Source organism: Oryctolagus cuniculus, chromosome 1 (assembly GCF_051225735.1).
Source record: "Oryctolagus cuniculus isolate XC-2025 breed Fujian yellow rabbit chromosome 1, ASM5122573v1, whole genome shotgun sequence".
Lineage (NCBI taxonomy): Eukaryota > Metazoa > Chordata > Mammalia > Lagomorpha > Leporidae > Oryctolagus > Oryctolagus cuniculus.
Window position 1 is genome coordinate 102760841 of NC_142867.1, and position 18195 is coordinate 102779035.

Genomic DNA, 18195 nt, shown 5'->3' on the forward strand with positions numbered 1-18195 from the left:
GCACCCCCATATACATTATTCTCATTTAAGATAGCGACCAAATACAAAATTTCCACTAGAATGAAGTAGATTATTAATAAAAACTAAAAGGTAAATAACTTTCTTGCATGTGCATTTTTAGAAAACAACGTAAAACATTAACATCCTGTTACTGACTCTCTGTAACACACAGCGGAAAAAAAAAAAAAAACACTTCAGCTAATGCCTCCAATTATGCATCACTGCCCACTGCAGGTGGACCAAACGTTTCTCTGGTGCGCATTAACTGGACATCCTTGTAAGCCATACAGGCATCACAGCCCCAAACTGCTAATGCTTCTATAGTTAGGAGGCCATAAGCAGTGTCAGTCATTCCAGTACTATCATTTAGTGCTAAACTTGGCTATACCATATTAAACATTTGGTTCAAGAATTTTTTCCAGGATCCATTTAGCATATTTTCAGAACATTATATATGTAGCTATAACATGGGGAAAACGTGTCTTTCAATTAATTCTTTTAAAAAACAGAGTATGACACCAAATTCTTCCTCCAGTGGGGTCTTTGAAATTAGTGAAGTCTGTTTTTTAAGCCAATCTTTCCCTTTTCTGTTTGTACAGATACAAGACAAATCTTAGCAGATAGTGGATTCTTAGTATTTGTTGATGAACTTGGATTGTACCACATGAAATTGCTAATAATGGATCTGTTGAAAACTGACTGCAATTAGTAACACTGACATAAAGTGTGTTTCCAGTTGTGCTATTTAGAATTATGTTAGTGTTTATGCTCTTAATTTTCTTTGATTATTGAATTGTTTTGTGATGGTTTATTGTTTTACAGAGAAATAAATAATTTAGTATCTTCAAAAAAATTCCTATTTCTTTAGTCTCAGGTCACTCTCCCTCCCCTTCTGCTTTTCTCAGCCACCCAAATATCCAAGCCATTGTTGAGAAACTTCGCCTTTGGTTCTTTAACAAGATTTCTACTGGTGTGATCAGTATGATTAGTTATCTATCAGTATAGAATGAAGTACCTCCAAACCTAGGCACTTAAACCAACAATAGACATTTAACAGTGTCTCAAAATCTCTGTGGGTCAGAAACTCCAAACTGGCTTGGCTGGTGAGTCCTGGCTCATGACCCCTATGGCTGCAGTCAAGATGCTGCCTAGTTTGCTGTCATCTGAAGGTTGAATCAGTTGAAGCAGATGTTGGTTATTGCCATGAGGCCTCTATTCCTTTCCACGGACACCTGTTTATAGGGGTCCCTGAGTATCTTCATGGCATCGTGGTGGGTTCCTCCCAGATCTTCAACTCCCAGAGACAGGAAGAGGTAGATGCTTCCCTTTCTATGACACAGCCTCAGAACTCACAAAGCATCATTTCTGTCCTATCTGGTTATAAATGATTCATTCAGTCAGGCCTATATTCAAGGGAGCTGGATTCATCTCTCCCTTTTGAAGAAAGAGTGTTAAAGAATTTGTGAACATGTTTTTGATACCATCACATCTTGTTTTAAAAGGATAGAGCACTTACCAACTAATATTTATATGGCATTTTACATTTCACGATATTGCACAAAATTGCGTATATTTCCACATATACTATCTCCACTAAGCAGCCTGCCAACTTTGTAAAACAGGCATTGTTATTGTTGTCCCCTTTTAATGCAGATGGAAAGTGAAGTTTAAAGACCTTAAGAAACTTGCCAAATCTAGTCCTTAGGTCTCTAAAATTAATGCTCCTATATTTTCACATCTTGTTTCTCCTAAAGCACTGATATGCCTGGTGAGAAATAGTTATTGTCATTTGAATTTATGTCATTACTTACCTCTCTTTAAAGTTCAGTTATTCTATCAAGGAAAAAAGAAAGAAGTAATGTTCACTGACCTCCCATGACCCAGATATGGTGCTAGTTACTTTACATCCTTGTGAATTTCTTGAGGTTGAGACTTGTTCATCTTATCTCCTCCCAAATACTAAAGAATAAAGTTCCAAGGAGCTTGGTTCTTACACTTTTTCTCCTGCTGTCCTAACTCTTGGATGATCTCATCCAGTCATATTTTTGAATCTCATTCATATCCTGATAGCTCCCAAATTTATGTCACCAGTTCTGACCTCTCTCTAGAACTCTAAACTCACATATCTCCTCTTAGCATCTTAAACTCAGCCTGTTCAAAACTGAACTTAAAACTTCCTTGGAGCTGGCACTGTGGCACAGTGGGTAAAGCCGCAGCTAGAAGATTCTCTTTCTCTCTCTCTCTCTCTCTCTCTCTCTCTCTCTGCCTCTAGCTTTCTGTAGCTCTGCCTTTCAAATAAATAAATAAATATTTTTTAAAAAAAGTAAAAAACAAACAAAACCCCTTTCTTTTCCACCAGAACCTTTTTGTTCCAAATCACTGTGATGATGGCAACATTCATTCAGTTGCTCAGACAAAAAATAACTGGAGATTTGTGGGTTTTTTTTTACTGACTTCTCTCCTCTCATACTACACATCAGAAAATTCTATTAACTTTATCTTCAAACTGTATTGCCAGTCTAAGCATCTCTATCCCTACCCTAGTCATTATCCTCTCTCCTAACTTGTCCTTACTCTTCCTGACACCATGCTTGTCTGCTCCCCCATCCCAGTGTATTCTCCATGCAATAGTCAAAGTGATCCTTGGAAAATATAAATTATATATGTATGTATATGTATGGACATATATACCCTCTAGAGGCTTCCTGCGACTCTTAGAACAAAATTTAAATCTCTTTCCAATGCCTCCAATGTCCCACATCTGGCCCTTGCCTACCTCTCTGATCCTCACTCCCTTGAACTTGCAAGCATGCCCCTGCCACGTATCTTTCTCATCCCCTCTGCTGGAATGCTCTCCTATCAAAAAGGTACTTAGCCTTCTCCTTTACTTTGTTTCCTCTTATACTGTAATGTCACTTCTTCAGAGAAGGCATCTCTGGCCACTCTGTTTAGAGTAGACCTGCTCTTTCCCCTTTATTTCCTGTCCTTTATCAACTGTTTCCCTATAGCACTTACTAATGCCTGATATTATACTTATTGATCTGGTTAGGTTTTTTTTTTTTGGTTTGTTTGTTTTGCTTAGCTCCTTCAACAGAACATGTTTAATTCATTGAGCCAAACATTTACTAAGTGAATGAATTCATTTTTGTATCCCTTGCAATAATTTTTAATTACAAGTCTGGAACATAGGAACTATTCAATAATGTCTTGTCATATCATCTCAATTAATTATTATTAACTTGAGATGTAAATATTTTTCTCTTTTTACAGAGACATGATGTGAATTGTGTAAGAGCACCCAAAGGAGCAAAAGTTGGCTTCCTGATCTCTGCAACTTTGTGGACTCTGTCATTTCCACTTCCCTCTTGGGTTTCCACTTCTCTGTGCTGTGTCTGAGATCTTGAAATTGCTCAAAAGACATATAAGAAGTCAAGAAGAGCTCAGATCAATGAGTTCTAAGCTTTCAGGAACCCAGAGAAACACAGTTGGCAAGCTCCAAGTACTACATCTTCTCATGGTTATAGACAAGAGTATTCTTGACACTTCCCTCCTCCAAGAGCTGTTCCACAATGCATACTGTGAGTTTTCTCTGGGCAATCAACAAAACATCCCAGAACAGTGGTCTGAGGCCAAGTCTAGAAGGCTTCAGAGCCCACATCCGGTTGCAGTTTTCCTCATAACTCAGAAGGGGGATGGTAGACAGACAGGCTAAATATTTTAGATGACGCTCTGTGAGCCATATATGCCTATTTCAGCACCCTTAGGGAGCTCTGGGCAGCAGTGATGATGATGCTTCTTCATAGTTATTGGAAACTTTAGAAAACCAGATCAATTACTTTTCCAAAGGTCTTCATGTCAATAAACCTTTCAAATAAGTCTCCTTCCAAGGCTGCCCGACATAAAAGTCTGTCTTTCCCATGAGTTCACCTTCAGTTACTGCAGTCCAAACTAATCATTCCATCACCTGCTGTCCAGCTTCCCATTCTGACCTTCAGTTATAAAGTTCTTTGATATTGTTTTTGGCTCTTCAGTGGGGACATGGATTGGCTCCCTGACTGGTTTGCCAGCTCCTTGAAGGCAGAGACCACAGCATACAAAGATATTTCCAAGAGTTCCTGGGAAATGTGTATCATGAAAAAAGTTTATTTTGCACCAAAATAAACTTACATTTTCTAGAAATTTCTCACTGGACCACATTCACCCCACCCTTTACTCCCAGCTTTGAATGGAATTCTGTAGGATTAGAGCTGTTTTGCCTCTACCCGATTGAGTGCAGTAACATCTCAATGTGGACTCCCCAGTGACTGGGTCCACTCATTGGTTTGATTCGGAAGCACCAGCTAGTTTTGGACAGTGGAGTTTAGACAGCAAACCCTGAGTCTCAGGAACCTGTTTCCCAATTTTCTCTCTGATCTATGTGACTCAGTTTCCTTCATGGTAAGCTGAAGTGTGACAGTAACTGAGTACTTGGGGAGAGCATTTGGTAAACAGTTAACACTTTGCTTGGTAGGACCACAACCCATGTCAGAGTATGTGGGGTTCAGGTCCTGGCTCTACTCCCAACCCCAGCATTATGCCACAGTGCACTCTGACAGACATCAGGGGATGGCTCAAGTAGTTGGGTCTCTGACAGCCTTATAGGAGATCTGGACTGAGGTCTGGGTTCAAGGCTTTGGCGGGGCCCAGCCCAGGCTACTGCATGCATTTATGGAATGAAACAGCATGTGGGAGATTTCTCTCTCTTTTTCTCTTCCAACTTTCAAATAAAATAAAATAAAAATATAAAAGAAGATTACTGTTTATGGCCCTTGTCTATACTCTTGAGGAACAGTGGCTTTTCTACTTACTGCTTGTTGAATTGTTTATTTAGTGGAGGGTTAAACTTGTGATTATAAAGTAAATTGAAAGTAACATTAAACTTGTGATTATAAAGTAAATTGAAATATAAGAAAAGAAGGAGGAGGGAGGGTGGGAGTCTGTGAGTGAAGGAGTCTAGGGTGGGAAGTATCATTATGCTCTTAAAATCGTTTATATGAAAGAAGTGAAATTTGCTCTTTTATATAAATAAAAACTTTTCAAAAGAAGGAATAGGTGCTCAAGAATACTAGAATCAAGTAGAAAAATTTCTCTTTTGTGAATCTCGTCAAACAAGAAATACTGGTAACAGAGGATGCCATTCACTTCACGGAGGGGAAGCCGAAGCTTCTCTCGGAAGAGGGAAGAGGGAGGAGGCTGCTGTGCTTCTCGAGCCCCTGCTGCTGCCCTGTTTGTCCACATTTCCAATCCTTAAACCTCTGTGACTTAAGGCCCTGAGAGTGGACCTAGCAAGATTCTTCAGATCTCCACAGCCTTCTAGGGTGTAAAAGAACAATAAAAATCAGCCTAGTATACTTGAGTTCCCTTAGCATCCCTCCCTCTAAACAGTCTGCCATTCGAGCCTTTTCCAGAGGTAGCGTCCCAGTTAGAAAGAGCAGCTTGAAAGGGTCTCTGTTCAGAGATGGTACTCTTGACTGGAGCAGAACATGCACTTGGAGCTGCTTTTCCAGGAAGGACATCTGTGGAGTGCAGGCAGCAAACCCGGAGTCTCAGGAACTCGGCGGTGGTGCACTCACTGCCAGTACTCATGACTTGAAGGCTGCTAAAGGTGAGGGTGTGTGTTAATTCCTGCTACGCATGGCTTGCCACACGTGCCTCTGCGAGGAGAGTGTCTGCTGTGGAACTTTCTGGAAAAACCCTTGGGAACAGGACCGGCGATGGGAGGTCAGGGGCAGCACACTGGGCAGGAGTCTCTGCCAGTCCTTGAGTGATTGCTGGGGAGCCCATGGCTCACAGGGGTCACAGCTAGATCTGCACTGAGCTGTAGACCCCAGAAGTCAGGGGTTGGTTATATTGCTGGGCTGGATACTGGATTCCACACCAAGTTGGTACTCCTTAAAGGATTGAGCTTGGTGATCATCACAGTTTACACAAAGTCAAGTGGTTAATGAATGAACTAGGAATCAGAGTTTTATATCTATGAGCTAATTATATCTGAGTTTCATAATAACTTGAGGCTATTTATGAGCAAGTATTATTATTATAAGCCACATTCTGCGGATGAGAGGCCTGGCCCTGCATCAAGAAGTAGAATGATGTATTTAAAAGACAGAAAATAAAGAGTTAATTCTTTTGATCTGGTATGTGCAATTCAAAGAAAACTTACTGTAAATAGTGGACGCTAATAGGTGGTTATTTAAAAGAAAATATAGTCCACAATGCCTGGAAATTAGAAGCAGAATTCCTTTTTTATTTAGTAAAGAGTATTTAATATAAACTTTTTAAAAAGGGTTAGACGTGCTTCAATTGTTCTTAAACTGTTTTTGTAACACTGTTGCCATATTTCCAGAATTTTTATGGAAACTTGAGGGGAAAAATTACTCTGTGAACTTTTTCTTATTAAGGCAAATAAATAAATAAAGGTGAAATTTTGTGTATGCATCTGAAGCCCAGATAAGAGTTCCTTTGTGGTTCTCACTAATATAGAAAAATCTATTTAAATTTTCTCACTTCCCCTTTCCTTTCAAACCTGATCCAGTTAGCCTTGGCTCTTATCCCCTCCTTCCCCAGTTCTAAAACCAAATGGAATGTTTGTGCTGAGGGACAAGTCTGTACAGTGACTCAGAGGAAACAAGCATTTATAAACCATGTTTCCCTAAAGCCTCAGTACAAACACAACTGTGGCCCACTTCCAGATCGGACAGCACAACACTCACTAGTGTGGCCCTGGCCAAACTAAGTGTCCAAGGGCCTTAGCCAAAAACAAGACCTGGGCTGCAAATGGCCTTGAGGCACCACCACACCTTGCAGATCTTTCATCTCCAAGCGTCAAAACAACCTGTGCTGGAATGAAGTCAGACGAAGAAGCGTTGTGCTTTGCAGGAATGCACAATTCTCTTGAGTTTTCAGTGTAGCTTGGCGTGACTTCAGCTTCATTACAGGCTAGTCTCTTAATTGTGTCCCTGAGTTTTCTTTTCAGGATAAATGTCTTCCCCTTGAGGCCCAACATAATCATATCTGCCTGGAATACAAAGGGTTACCAGGGCATTTGGTTTTCGCTCTGGAGTCAGCCTGATCTAGTTTTGAATCCCAATTCCTTACTTCGTATTTTCACTTGACAAAGATTTAGGAATACTGACTTTGTGCCAGGCTTGCATGGTTCTAAGAGCTGAGAATGAGGGAGGGAGAAGAGTAGACAGGGCTCCTGTCCTCCTGCTCTGACATCCTAATTAGAGGAACCAGGAGAAACAAACACAAAACACAAAGATCATGTGGCAGGGATGGTGATAACGTCATGGAGATAAATTAGGGAGCTGGTTCCGGTGACCAGAGGCCTCTGCATGATGGAGAGGAGGTGGCTTCTATGGAGCAGAGGCAGCTAAACAGAGACCTGAGTCACATGAAAGATTCAGCAGAATAAGAACACGCCTGGGGCCAGCGATATGGCATAGTGGGTAAGACACCACCTACAGTGCCGGCATCCCATAGGGGCACCAGTTCACGTTCCGGCGGCTCCACTTCTGATCCAGCTCTTTGCTATGGCCTGGGAAAGCAATTGAAGATGGCCAAAGGCTTTGGGCCCCTGCACCTGTGTGGGAGACCTGGAAGAAGCCCCTGGCTCCTGGCTTTGGATTGGCTCAGCTCTGGCTATAGCAGCCATTTGGGGAGTGAACCAGCAGATGGAAGTCCTTTCTCTCCATCCCCTCCCCGCCTCCACCTCCTCTCTCTCTCTGCAACTCTGCCTTTCAAATAAACAAACAAAAATCTTCAAAAAAAAAAAAAAACCCATCCCTACTCAGGAACACACAAAGACTTGAAAAAGAAGGAATCTTGGACTGCTCGAGGAACAGAAAGTCTACAGGGTGAGAGAGGGGGCAGTGGTGCAAGATGAATCTGGGACGCATGGAGGATCAAAGATCCACTCATTCTTTGAGAAGGCTCCAGGGAGGGGTGGATCTATATCCCCTCCCCTTTAATCTGAGCTGGCCTCTGAGTGCAGTGACCATGAGCTTATGGTGGAAGTGATGCAGCACCAGTCCTGGCCGTGGCCTATATGATGATTGCCAGCTTCTATCTTGGTTCTCTGAGGCCTTACCAAGGATGAGGGACCTCTTTCTGCCAAGGGCCATTTGGATATTTATAACATCATTCACAGGCCACACAAAATTATCAACTTAAAAATTAGCCTGCTATAGATTAATTGAATTTTTTAAAACGATTTTATTTATTTGAGAGGTAGAGTTACAGACGGTGAGAGGGAGATACAGAGAGAAAGGTCTTCCATCCACTGGTTCACTCCCCAATTGGCTGCAATGGCCAGAGCTGCACTGATCCGAAGCCAGGAGCCAGGAGATTCTTCATAGTCTCCCATGTGGGTGCAGGGGCTCAAGGACTTGGGCCATCTTCTACTGCTTTCCCAGGCAGTAGCAGAGAGCAGGACTGGAAGAGGAGCAGCCAGGACTAGAAACTGCGCCCATATGGGATGACGGCACTGCAGGCAGCGGCTTCACCCACTACAGCACAGTGCTGGCCCCTAGATTCATTGAATTTCAAATCCATCCATCCTGTGGTTATCTTGGTAGGGTCAGACCAAATGGTTTTGCAAGCTGCAGACTGTGCATTCCCCAACCCTGCAACTGATGCATCAGAAGGTTGAGGATCTCTTGCTGAGAGTACATGAAGAAGAGGATGTCACTGAGCCCAGCCTTCCAGGTGCCCCTGCCACAGGGCCAGACAAGTGAGTGTAACCACCCTGGATCAGCTGAGCCACCAAGTGGCTCCAGAAAGTGCCTCACGAGACAAAAAAATCAGCTAAACCAAACCTCACCCAAAGTCCTGACACACAAAATCAGGAGATACAATATTTTGGTGGTTTTAAGCCACTGAGTTTTGGGGGTCAGTACTTTAATAGAGAATAGAGAGACAGGCCACAGTCAGGTTGCTGTGACCTTGAGCCAGGACACAGTGTGGCTTGAGCTGAGTAAGAAACCATGGGGGAGCTTATGTAGGAAATGTGGGGCCTACTACATTCTAAAACTTAACTTCGTCATTTGTTCCTGGCTTCCTACTTCTTTGATCTTGTACAAGTAAACTGAGCTATCCGTGTCTTGGTTTCTCTACCTGAAAAATAAAATAATAGTTTCTACATCATAGGGTTGTTTGGGGATGAAGTAATATAAAATAATTAGCACAGTGCATAGCGCCTGGTTCAGGGCCCGATGAATGGTAGCTGTACCTGTTTCTATTTTTCTGGCTCAGTTCCTACCTGAAGAATCAAGGAGACTCCAGTTCAGGAAGTCCTTAGGGGAATTATATACATGCTCACATCCAGGGGCCTTTGCCACCCCAATTGCCTATCCACCAGGATGGGCCAGCAAAACTGCGATTTGGTATCCTCTATGGCCTCCTCTCCTTTTCTAATGCTGGTTCTGTGAGTTCTTCAAAATGCCAAGCCTGAAAGGACAGTGGTCTAGCCTCTGCATTCCTCTGCAGTGGCTGCTTTGTCACTTCCAGCAGGGCTGTGCCTGGCTGCTGCCACTCATGCTGTCAGGAGATTCCAGTCGTATCCTGCACAAGTGGGACAAACAGCCTCACTCCCTCTCCTTTAGGTGAGAGACTGTCAACAGTGATCCTCTGACCTCCCAGATTCCTGGAGACTACTTTCTATGATACTACTTTCTATGATACTACTATATTAGATATATTAGAGTGTGTGTCAGTCATAACTGTTAGGAGGTGCCAGGCCACCTGACACTGACTGAGTGAGATCACTTACTGGTCTTTCCCATAATCCCACCCTCCCCTTCACTCAGCTTCTACCTCTATCGTCTGTCTATTTAATCAGTTTTTCTTAATGTTCTCTTGGAAAAGATCAGTTCCTCCTTCAGACATGTCCCATAGAAAGAGAAGTGCTCTTGTTTCAATTACTTTTTCTTCTCAGATTTCCATTTCAGAGACTCACAGTACATATCCACAAATCCCATGACATACTCTTGCAAGAAACACTCTTTTGCTTGGCTTAATCCAGTATTTCATAAACAGATTTAATCACAGAGCTCTTGTTTTGAGTCTCTCCTATGAAGAATCAGTGTGCAACAAAATGTTGTTTGAGAAATGCTTCATTTTATTCCCTCACTTCTCTCAACTAGAAAAAATGCTGCAGTAGTTCCAGAACTATGTATTTTTCTGGATTTAAGTTCTAGGTCACATTGAAAGTAGACTGCCTGTGTTTGAGTCTTGAATTCATTATTTACTTGCTACACAACTTCGAGCAAATTACTCTATCCTTACCTTAGTTCTCTTTTGTGTAAAATGAAGATAATTGGTACAATTTTCAATAGGGTCGCTGAGAAGACTAAATGGTAATAGGCATAGAAATTGAATTCTACTCTTTCTGCTTATAATGACATTATCATTACTATTTTTTTAAATTTTTTTATTTTTTATTTTTTTGACAGGCAGAGTGGACAGTGAGAGAGAGAGAGACAGTGAGAAAGGTCTTCCTTTGCCATTGGTTCACCCTCCAGTGGCCGCCGCAGCCAGCGCACTGCAGCTGGTGCACCGCACTGATCCGATGGCAGGAGCCAGGTACTTATCCTGGTCTCCCATGGGGTGCAGGGCCCAAGTACTTGGGCCATCCTCCACTGTATTCCCGGGCCACAGCAGAGGGCTGGCCTGGAAGAGGGGCAACCGGGACAGAATCCAGCGCCCCGACCGGGACTAGAACCTGGTGTGCCGGTGCCGCAAGGCAGAGGATTAGCCTAGTGAGCTGCGGCGACGACCTATCATTACTATTATTATACAAATCCAAAAGAACCATTATCTAGGGTCTACAAATCTTTATGTAAGAATTTTACTTGGGACACAATTGACTCAAGCTAGATTTGTCCAACCTGCACTGAAATAAATCATCCTGTTCTTATTTTGAATCATCACTGCTCTGCAACACCTGACTTTAGATTCACTTTATTATTTATTTGAAAGAGAGAGAAATATATATATATATATATATATATATATATATATATATATAGAGAGAGAGAGAGAGAGAGAGAGAGATGTCTTCACTTCCCAAATGCCCACAACAGCCAGGGCTGGGCTAGGCTGAAACCAGGAACCTAGAACTATATCCATGTCTCCCACATGGGTGGAGAGGCCCAAGCACTTGGAACATATTCCTCTGCTTTCCCAGGCATATTAGGATGGCACTGGATTGGAAGTGGAGCAGCTGGAACTTAAACTGGTGCTCACATGGGACGTTCATTTAACCTGCTACACCACAACACCATTCACCACCCACCCCCATTTTTAAAGATTTATTTCATTATTTATTTGAAATGCAAGTTTAGAGGAAGGGAGGGAGAGAGGGAGGGAGAAAGAGGGAGAGAGAGGGAGAGAGAGGGAGAGAGAGAGGCAGGGAGGGAGGGAGAGAGGGAAGGGGAGAGAGAGAGAGAGAAACATCAGACTTTAGGACAGGAGTTCCATCACTGTTATTTATTTATCACTGAAATCAACTGAGAAATGTGTTAAATGTTCTTCTCCCATTCCTAACACTTATGACATTTATAACACTTATGACAATTACAAAGTATCAATACCGTAACAGAAAAACCCAATGTTGATAGTTCTACTTTAAATATAGACATATGTGTTTATGATATTTCTGCCATTACACATCAAACCTCACTGAAATGAAAACTACTGGACAGGTGTAAGCCTCGTGTTAACCATTTATGCTAAGCACTTAGAGTTCTCTAGTTCATCAGTTCTCCTTTTGTTAGAATAGCTGTGCATGTTGGGGTGAGAACCAGCATTAATCCCATTTTCTCCCATTTTCTAAATGAGGCCTTCAAGGTTATGGAAATTTTATTTTTATATTCCTGAGAGTGGAAGTGGAAGGACAGATGCTAGTTGTGAGGGTGAAGGGAAACATGACTGGGGTGTTTCCAGGATTAGTAGTCATTGTTAAGATGCTTTTTTTCGGCGGGGGGCACTCAGATCCTGCCTAGAAGAATAGGCATAGCAGCCCTTTCATGAGAGTGGGTTCGAATGGGATCTTTTAATTTCCTAAGAGGAAGGCCAATGTTTTATCCTTGAGTGATGTAGAGAAGATCATGGTGGAACTGACTTGGGATAAATGAAAGTTTAGTGATAGAAGAAACACATGGTGTATGGGCCCCTGAGTTTTCTCTGTGTATCAGTCCTCCTTACATCATCTCTATCCAGAGAGGAAGGGCAGGTTAGGCGCTCTATTCAGTGTCCCACGCCTCACTGCAGGCAGCTGCTGAGAAACAGGAAGGATTCTGATTATGATAAAAACACTGCACGAGCCTATCCTTGAAAACTTAGACCTATACTGATGGGGAACGTACATGGTACACTCATTCACTAATCACCTTCAGTGCCCTTACAAACCTCCTGATTTACAAGCACTAAGCTTGCAGGCAGATGTTGTTGTAACTCATGTAATAACAGAAGTGATTTTTATAGAGCAAAGCACAAATTCTCCTTGTAGAATTTTTACTGCAATATTGTCTTTATTCTCTGGTTTCTTGGCTGCATTCTCTCCATTCATGAGCAGCATGTGATTTCCTTACAGTTGGGAAGAGTTGGAGTTCTAAAAGGATCCTGTAACATCCAGTGGGCAGCAAATGTGTGTTGAATGAATGGATGGAGTAAGCAAATGAAATGTTTCTCCTCGTATTTCCCAGGTAAACTATTTGGAATTCATGTTGCTGGACAATTGTTTGGTCTTCCACTTTGTGTACGCATTGAAGATTGATTTTTCTAAAAGTCAACAATCAATTTGGAGCACTAAGCCACTCTTTCTAAAAGTCCATTATATGATGTAAATATGATAAGGCATCTTCTTTCCTACGCATTGCTGTCTTCTTCTCTTCTTCAGAACAATTTCATATTTGACAAAAGCATGAGGAACGGCACCTCTCAAACACAATGCAGACAAACTGCCCACTGCTATTTAATGAAAAGGAAACAAAATTGATCTTACTTGGTACTTCTATTTGAATAAAAATATTTTTAAACCTTCAGGCCAGAAAACTTCCCTAGCGTAATATTGAATGATTGCTTGACATTTCTTTCTTTATAAAAATATCAATATCAACTCTCTAATATATGAGTTTTATCTTCTTTTGCACAAACCATAAAATAATTGTTAGTATATACAATATACAAAGCTCTGTATTGCTGGAGGTCTTCTCAAGAACTTATAATCTGAGATTTATCTCAAAGGGAATAAAAATGAAGTTATAAAAATATTTCTATTGGCAATGTACTTTTTCCTGCTGTTTCACAGAACCAAAGGAATAGAAGAATGATTCACTGGGAAAGCATTTGTTAATAATTTACATATAGAGTATCTTGGAATATTTTTCCTGCAAATGACTTTCTACTGATGAATCTTCCCATAGCTTCTAATTCAAACCATGTATTCTGGGTTTAATATTAGGATTCACTCTTAACTGTCTTGCATGAAGGGCAGAGAATAGATCAAAGACCCCTATGATGACAATAGAAAATAGTTATGAAAAGAAGAACTCAAACCAAGAGAAACATGTCATCGTACATTTCACTATGGACAAAATTGGCATGAGGCTTGTTCTATCAGCATCTGTGAATCCAGGTTAAAAGATTCTTTATGAAAAAAATAATCTTTTAAAACCTCAAGAAAAGCTTTATTTCCCAGCCCTTCATCTTTCGTTGATTTTGTCATTATTGCCATCAAGAATGCAAAGCAAATCATCCACCAGATTTCCAGATCAAGACTCACTCTCCCTTTTTTGGTGTGTGTGTTTTCTTCCCAAATTAAATGAACAACGCCGGTTCCAGTCCCGGCTGCTCCACTTCCAATCCAGTTCTCTGCTATGGCCTGGGAAACCAGTAGAAGATGGGCCAAGTCCTTGGACCCCTGCACCCACGTGGGAAACCAGGAAGAGGCTCGTGGCTCCTGGCTTCAGATTGGCACAGCTCCGGCCGATGCGGCCACTTGGGGAGTGAACAAACAGAAGGAAGATCTTTCTCTCTGTCTTTCCCCCTCACTATCTGTAACTCTAACTCTCAAATAAAATTTTAAAAAATCTTAAAAAAAAAAAAAAAGAAATGAGGTCATGCAAAACCTGAAGAGGCAAATGCTCAAGATCTAGATGATGACAGAGGTGTGCTTCTGTTTTCAAGCCTTTGCCCTGACTTCCCCTCCATTTGTAGTGCCATCCTCCTCTTTTGGAAACCTTTCCCTTCCTTAAAAAACAGCCCTTCTTTTATTATTCAAGTTATAATTATCCTACCATTTGCAACCAAGTGGATGAGACTGGAGAGGATTATGCTAAGTGAAATATGCCAGACCCCAAAAGACAAATATGACATGTTTTCCCTGATTTGTAGCTAATACATACAGTACAAAAAATTTAAGTATATGAGTGAAATTGACATCTTGGGATTTGGTTATTGTTTATAACTCTTGTCTACATTCCTGCTGAGCAGTGGTCTTTCCACTGTTTTCTTGTGGAACTCTTTATGGAGCATTAAGCTTGTGACTAAAAAGCAAATTAAAAATATGCTATCATGAAAATTAGGAAAGAAAGGAAGGAAGGAAGGGGAAGGGAGGTGGGAAGTGTCATTATATTCTTAGAATTCTATCTGTGAACTACATGAAGTCTATTCTTTTTGTATTAATAATAATAATAAAAGAAATTGCTCTCTCCCAGCTCTTCCAGTTCCATGGTTCTACATTTTTCTTGTTTGTAGTAATCCCATGAGAGTTATCACATACAGGCTTGTATTACAGAAATTTATGTTTTTAGCAAAAAATTTCCTTATAGTTCCTGAAACATCCAAACTATATTTGCTTTTATTTTTTGTTTTTGTTTTTGTACTCTTTCTCTGAATAGGTCTCAATATCTGTTTATTGAATGGATGATCGGATAAGTGAATGACTGTAGCAAATGACTGCGTCAAAACTCCAAGGAAAATGTACTGTTTACCACAAGTTAACAAGTCTTTTCCTATGTATTCTACTTCTTGATTCCTGTCAGTTATTATCACCACCATCTTACAACTTAGTAAACCACGGATCAGAGCAGGTGGATAACTTTTCAACCTCAGACAGCAAGTACATGGCAGGGCTGATATTGATATACAGGTCTCAGGCTTCCCACCTAGCATTCTTTCTGTTGTCTCCTTTTGCTTTTTATATTAATTCATTCTCTTTATACTACAGAGTTTATTTAAAAGTTTAATGCCTGTATATTGCACATGGTTTGAGGAAAGACCACTGAGGTTGTTCATATTCTTAAAGAGCTAATTCAACATCTTTCTATGTTTTAATGAGTCTTTGAAGAGCCAGTGCCACTAACGTTTCATTGGATGTTACCCATCTCAGGTGGGGGCTGCATCAGATGATAAACGGCCTGTATCTACCTCCAGAAAGCAGTTTCTCAGTCCTTCTTACCTTGCTTTATGGACATATTTTTTCAAATATCAAACAGATATTCATACATTAAAATGCTTCCATTTTCACACAACAGTTGATTTTTATTATAAATAAGGCTCCTATTACAGTTTGTTTATTATTCATCACACTCCAATATTCATCTGAACCACAGTTATTTGTATATGCCTTTGAGTACTGGATTCTCCAATAACTATGTGGTTACAAAATAATAATATCTCCACTTAAAAGGTAGCCTGACAGAGCGAAATGGGGCTTACCTTGGAGTCTGATGACATGAGACAAAACCCAAGTGGACTATCCGTCTTCCATGGAAACGCTGCATGTCGCTGGGCAATTCCTCAGTGTACCGCATGTGCGTCTTCATTTTTCCATCTACAAAACGAAGGGATTGAAAGTCTGATGTCTAAGTTCTTTCCAACTCTTAAGATTCTAGAGTTTATTTGGTCTTTTTTTTTTAAATAAACCTTACAAAAACTTTTATTTATTTACTCTCATTGCATTGGGCACTCCCCAAAGGCCCACAACAGACAGCGCTGCACCAGGCTGAAGCCAGGAGCTCAGAACTCAATCCGGGTTTCTCACCTGGGTGTCAGGGACTGCAGTACTTGAGCCATCGCTCGCTGCCTCCCAGGTGCACGTTAGTAGGAAGCTGTATTGGAAGCACAGGAGCTAGGAATGGAGTGAGTCACTGCAATACGGGATGCAGGCTTCGCAAGCAGTGTCTCAACTGCCATATGCAACATCCATCTCTTATTTGGTCTTTTAGTTCAGTAGGAAAGTACTGTTCTTCCTAATGGTTATAGGAGGATTAAGTTTATAAAATTAAGGACATGTCCACTGTTGACAAGCTGTGTGAGATTAAATAAAATACGTAAACTCTCCCTTGGTTTGCACATGTATAAGATAGGGATGATATAACTTTTATTGTTTTTACCAGAAAGGTAGAGTTACACACAGAGAGAAGGAGAGGCAGGGAGAGAGGGAGAGGGAGAGGGAGAGGGAGAGGGAGAGGGAGAGGTCTTCCATCCGCGGGTTCACTTCCCAGATGGCCACAATGGCTGGAGCTGTGCTGATCCGAAGCCAGGAGCCAGGAACTTCTTCCAGGTCTCCCACGTGGGTGCAGGGGCCCAAGGACATGGGCCGTCCTCTACTGCTTTCCCAGGCCATAGCAGAGAGCTGGATTGGAAGTGAAGCAGCCGGATCTCAAACCGGTGCCCATATGGGATGTGGGCACTGCAGGCAGCGGCTTTACCTGCTATACCATAGCATCAGCCCCTACATGCAGTCTTTAATGATATCTGGCATACTATAAACAGTTTTTGGGATTTCATGTTTTTCTCCACTTAAGGCAGTATTTGTATTATTAAGACATGTTGCAGATATAGATCATTCATTTTTTGCTGTTGCACAATATTTCACCCTATGGATATGTCATGCAATAGTATTGATCCATTTTCATGAAAAATGAACATTTGGGCTGTTTGTAGAGGTTTTACTATTAAACCCACAAAACCAAACCAGCCATGAGCAAGGCTTATACTTTTCTGGTATACAAGAATTTTTTCTCCTTACTATTTGCCACTACCTACCCTTTTTTGTATATGCACATGTAAAATATATCAAGATATATATAAGCATATTTCACTAAGTTCATGGAAAATGCATTTATCTTTTAATTCCATTTTCCACAAACTTTCTGGAGTAGCTGTGTGTCTTTAAGAAATAATGGACTGTAAAGACAGAATTGATTTGATAAAAGAATGAATGAACAAACAAATATATAAAGTTGTTTTATTTGTTAAGTAAATCATCCTATTAGGATTTTCTATTAATGAAGAAATCATCATATAGAATATTGAAAAGGCACTGAGCAAACTATTCAGGGATCCAGCTTCTAGTCATAGATCTATCACAACTGTGAAACTCTGGGCAAGTTAGTCTTTCTGGACATAAACACTAATATAAAGGGAATGATAATAATAATTTCTGAGTATTGTGAGGATGAACATGGTTTTTTTAAATAAAGTTTTAGACTGTGAATTGATACACATGCATATATGACAGTTATTACTCCTTATGGGAAAAATCATAAAATTTATTGATATTTTTAAAATGAGCCTATAAGATTTTCTTTCTTCAAGAATTTCTGAAGGTAGGGAGGGAACAACAAGGGACTAGAGAGAGTGAGAGAAGACAGTTCAGGGGCCCTAATTTGGTTCACATTATGTATTGGATGTGCAGTGTCAAGGTTTTGCTGCAAAAGCAGGCTATTTTTAACCTCTAGTAAGAATTTCTTTTTAAGTAGGGCAGCCAAGACAGTGCGTTACCCTTTCCAATCAGTCTGCCTAAATGAAATATTCATCTTTTGTGTCAAAATTAAATATGGTTGGGTACTAAGAAGGGGTAGAGTCTCCTGTGGGTGAATCCTTGAAAAGTCCTAGATGTAAAATAACTAGTGGAAATATCCATTTATATTAAATTAGATTGCATATTGCAGAGAAATGAGATTTTCTTGTTTGCTTCTATCTCAGATCCACATGAACAGGCAAAGGCAGAGGGGAAGCCTTTTATCCATCTGTTTCCAGACCTGTGTAATGGATCTGACTTGCTTGTATGTTGCTCAAAGTTAAAAGCTTTGGCTTCTGTTTCATCATCTGTAAAAAGGATTAATGACAACATGGGCCCACTGC

At 40.8% G+C, this 18195-nt stretch overlaps 1 long non-coding RNA gene across 7 annotated transcripts in view; it reads left to right on the forward strand.

Moving 5' to 3' along the window:
• The window catches only part of LOC103349468 (uncharacterized), a 68416-nt gene extending 53651 nt beyond the window's left edge, over positions 1–14765 (forward strand). For 4 of the 7 annotated variants that reach the window (XR_011390540.2, XR_007920662.3, XR_007920658.3 and 1 more), the window contains one exon: positions 3271–4790. This is a non-coding gene — a long non-coding RNA (uncharacterized LOC103349468). Of the gene's footprint in view, positions 1–3270; positions 4791–12634; positions 12747–13884 lie in introns of those variants that run through there. The other 3 variants (XR_016219967.1, XR_016219964.1, XR_011390542.2) reach the window with 2 other exon arrangements.
• Positions 14766–18195: the final 3430 nt, after the last annotated feature.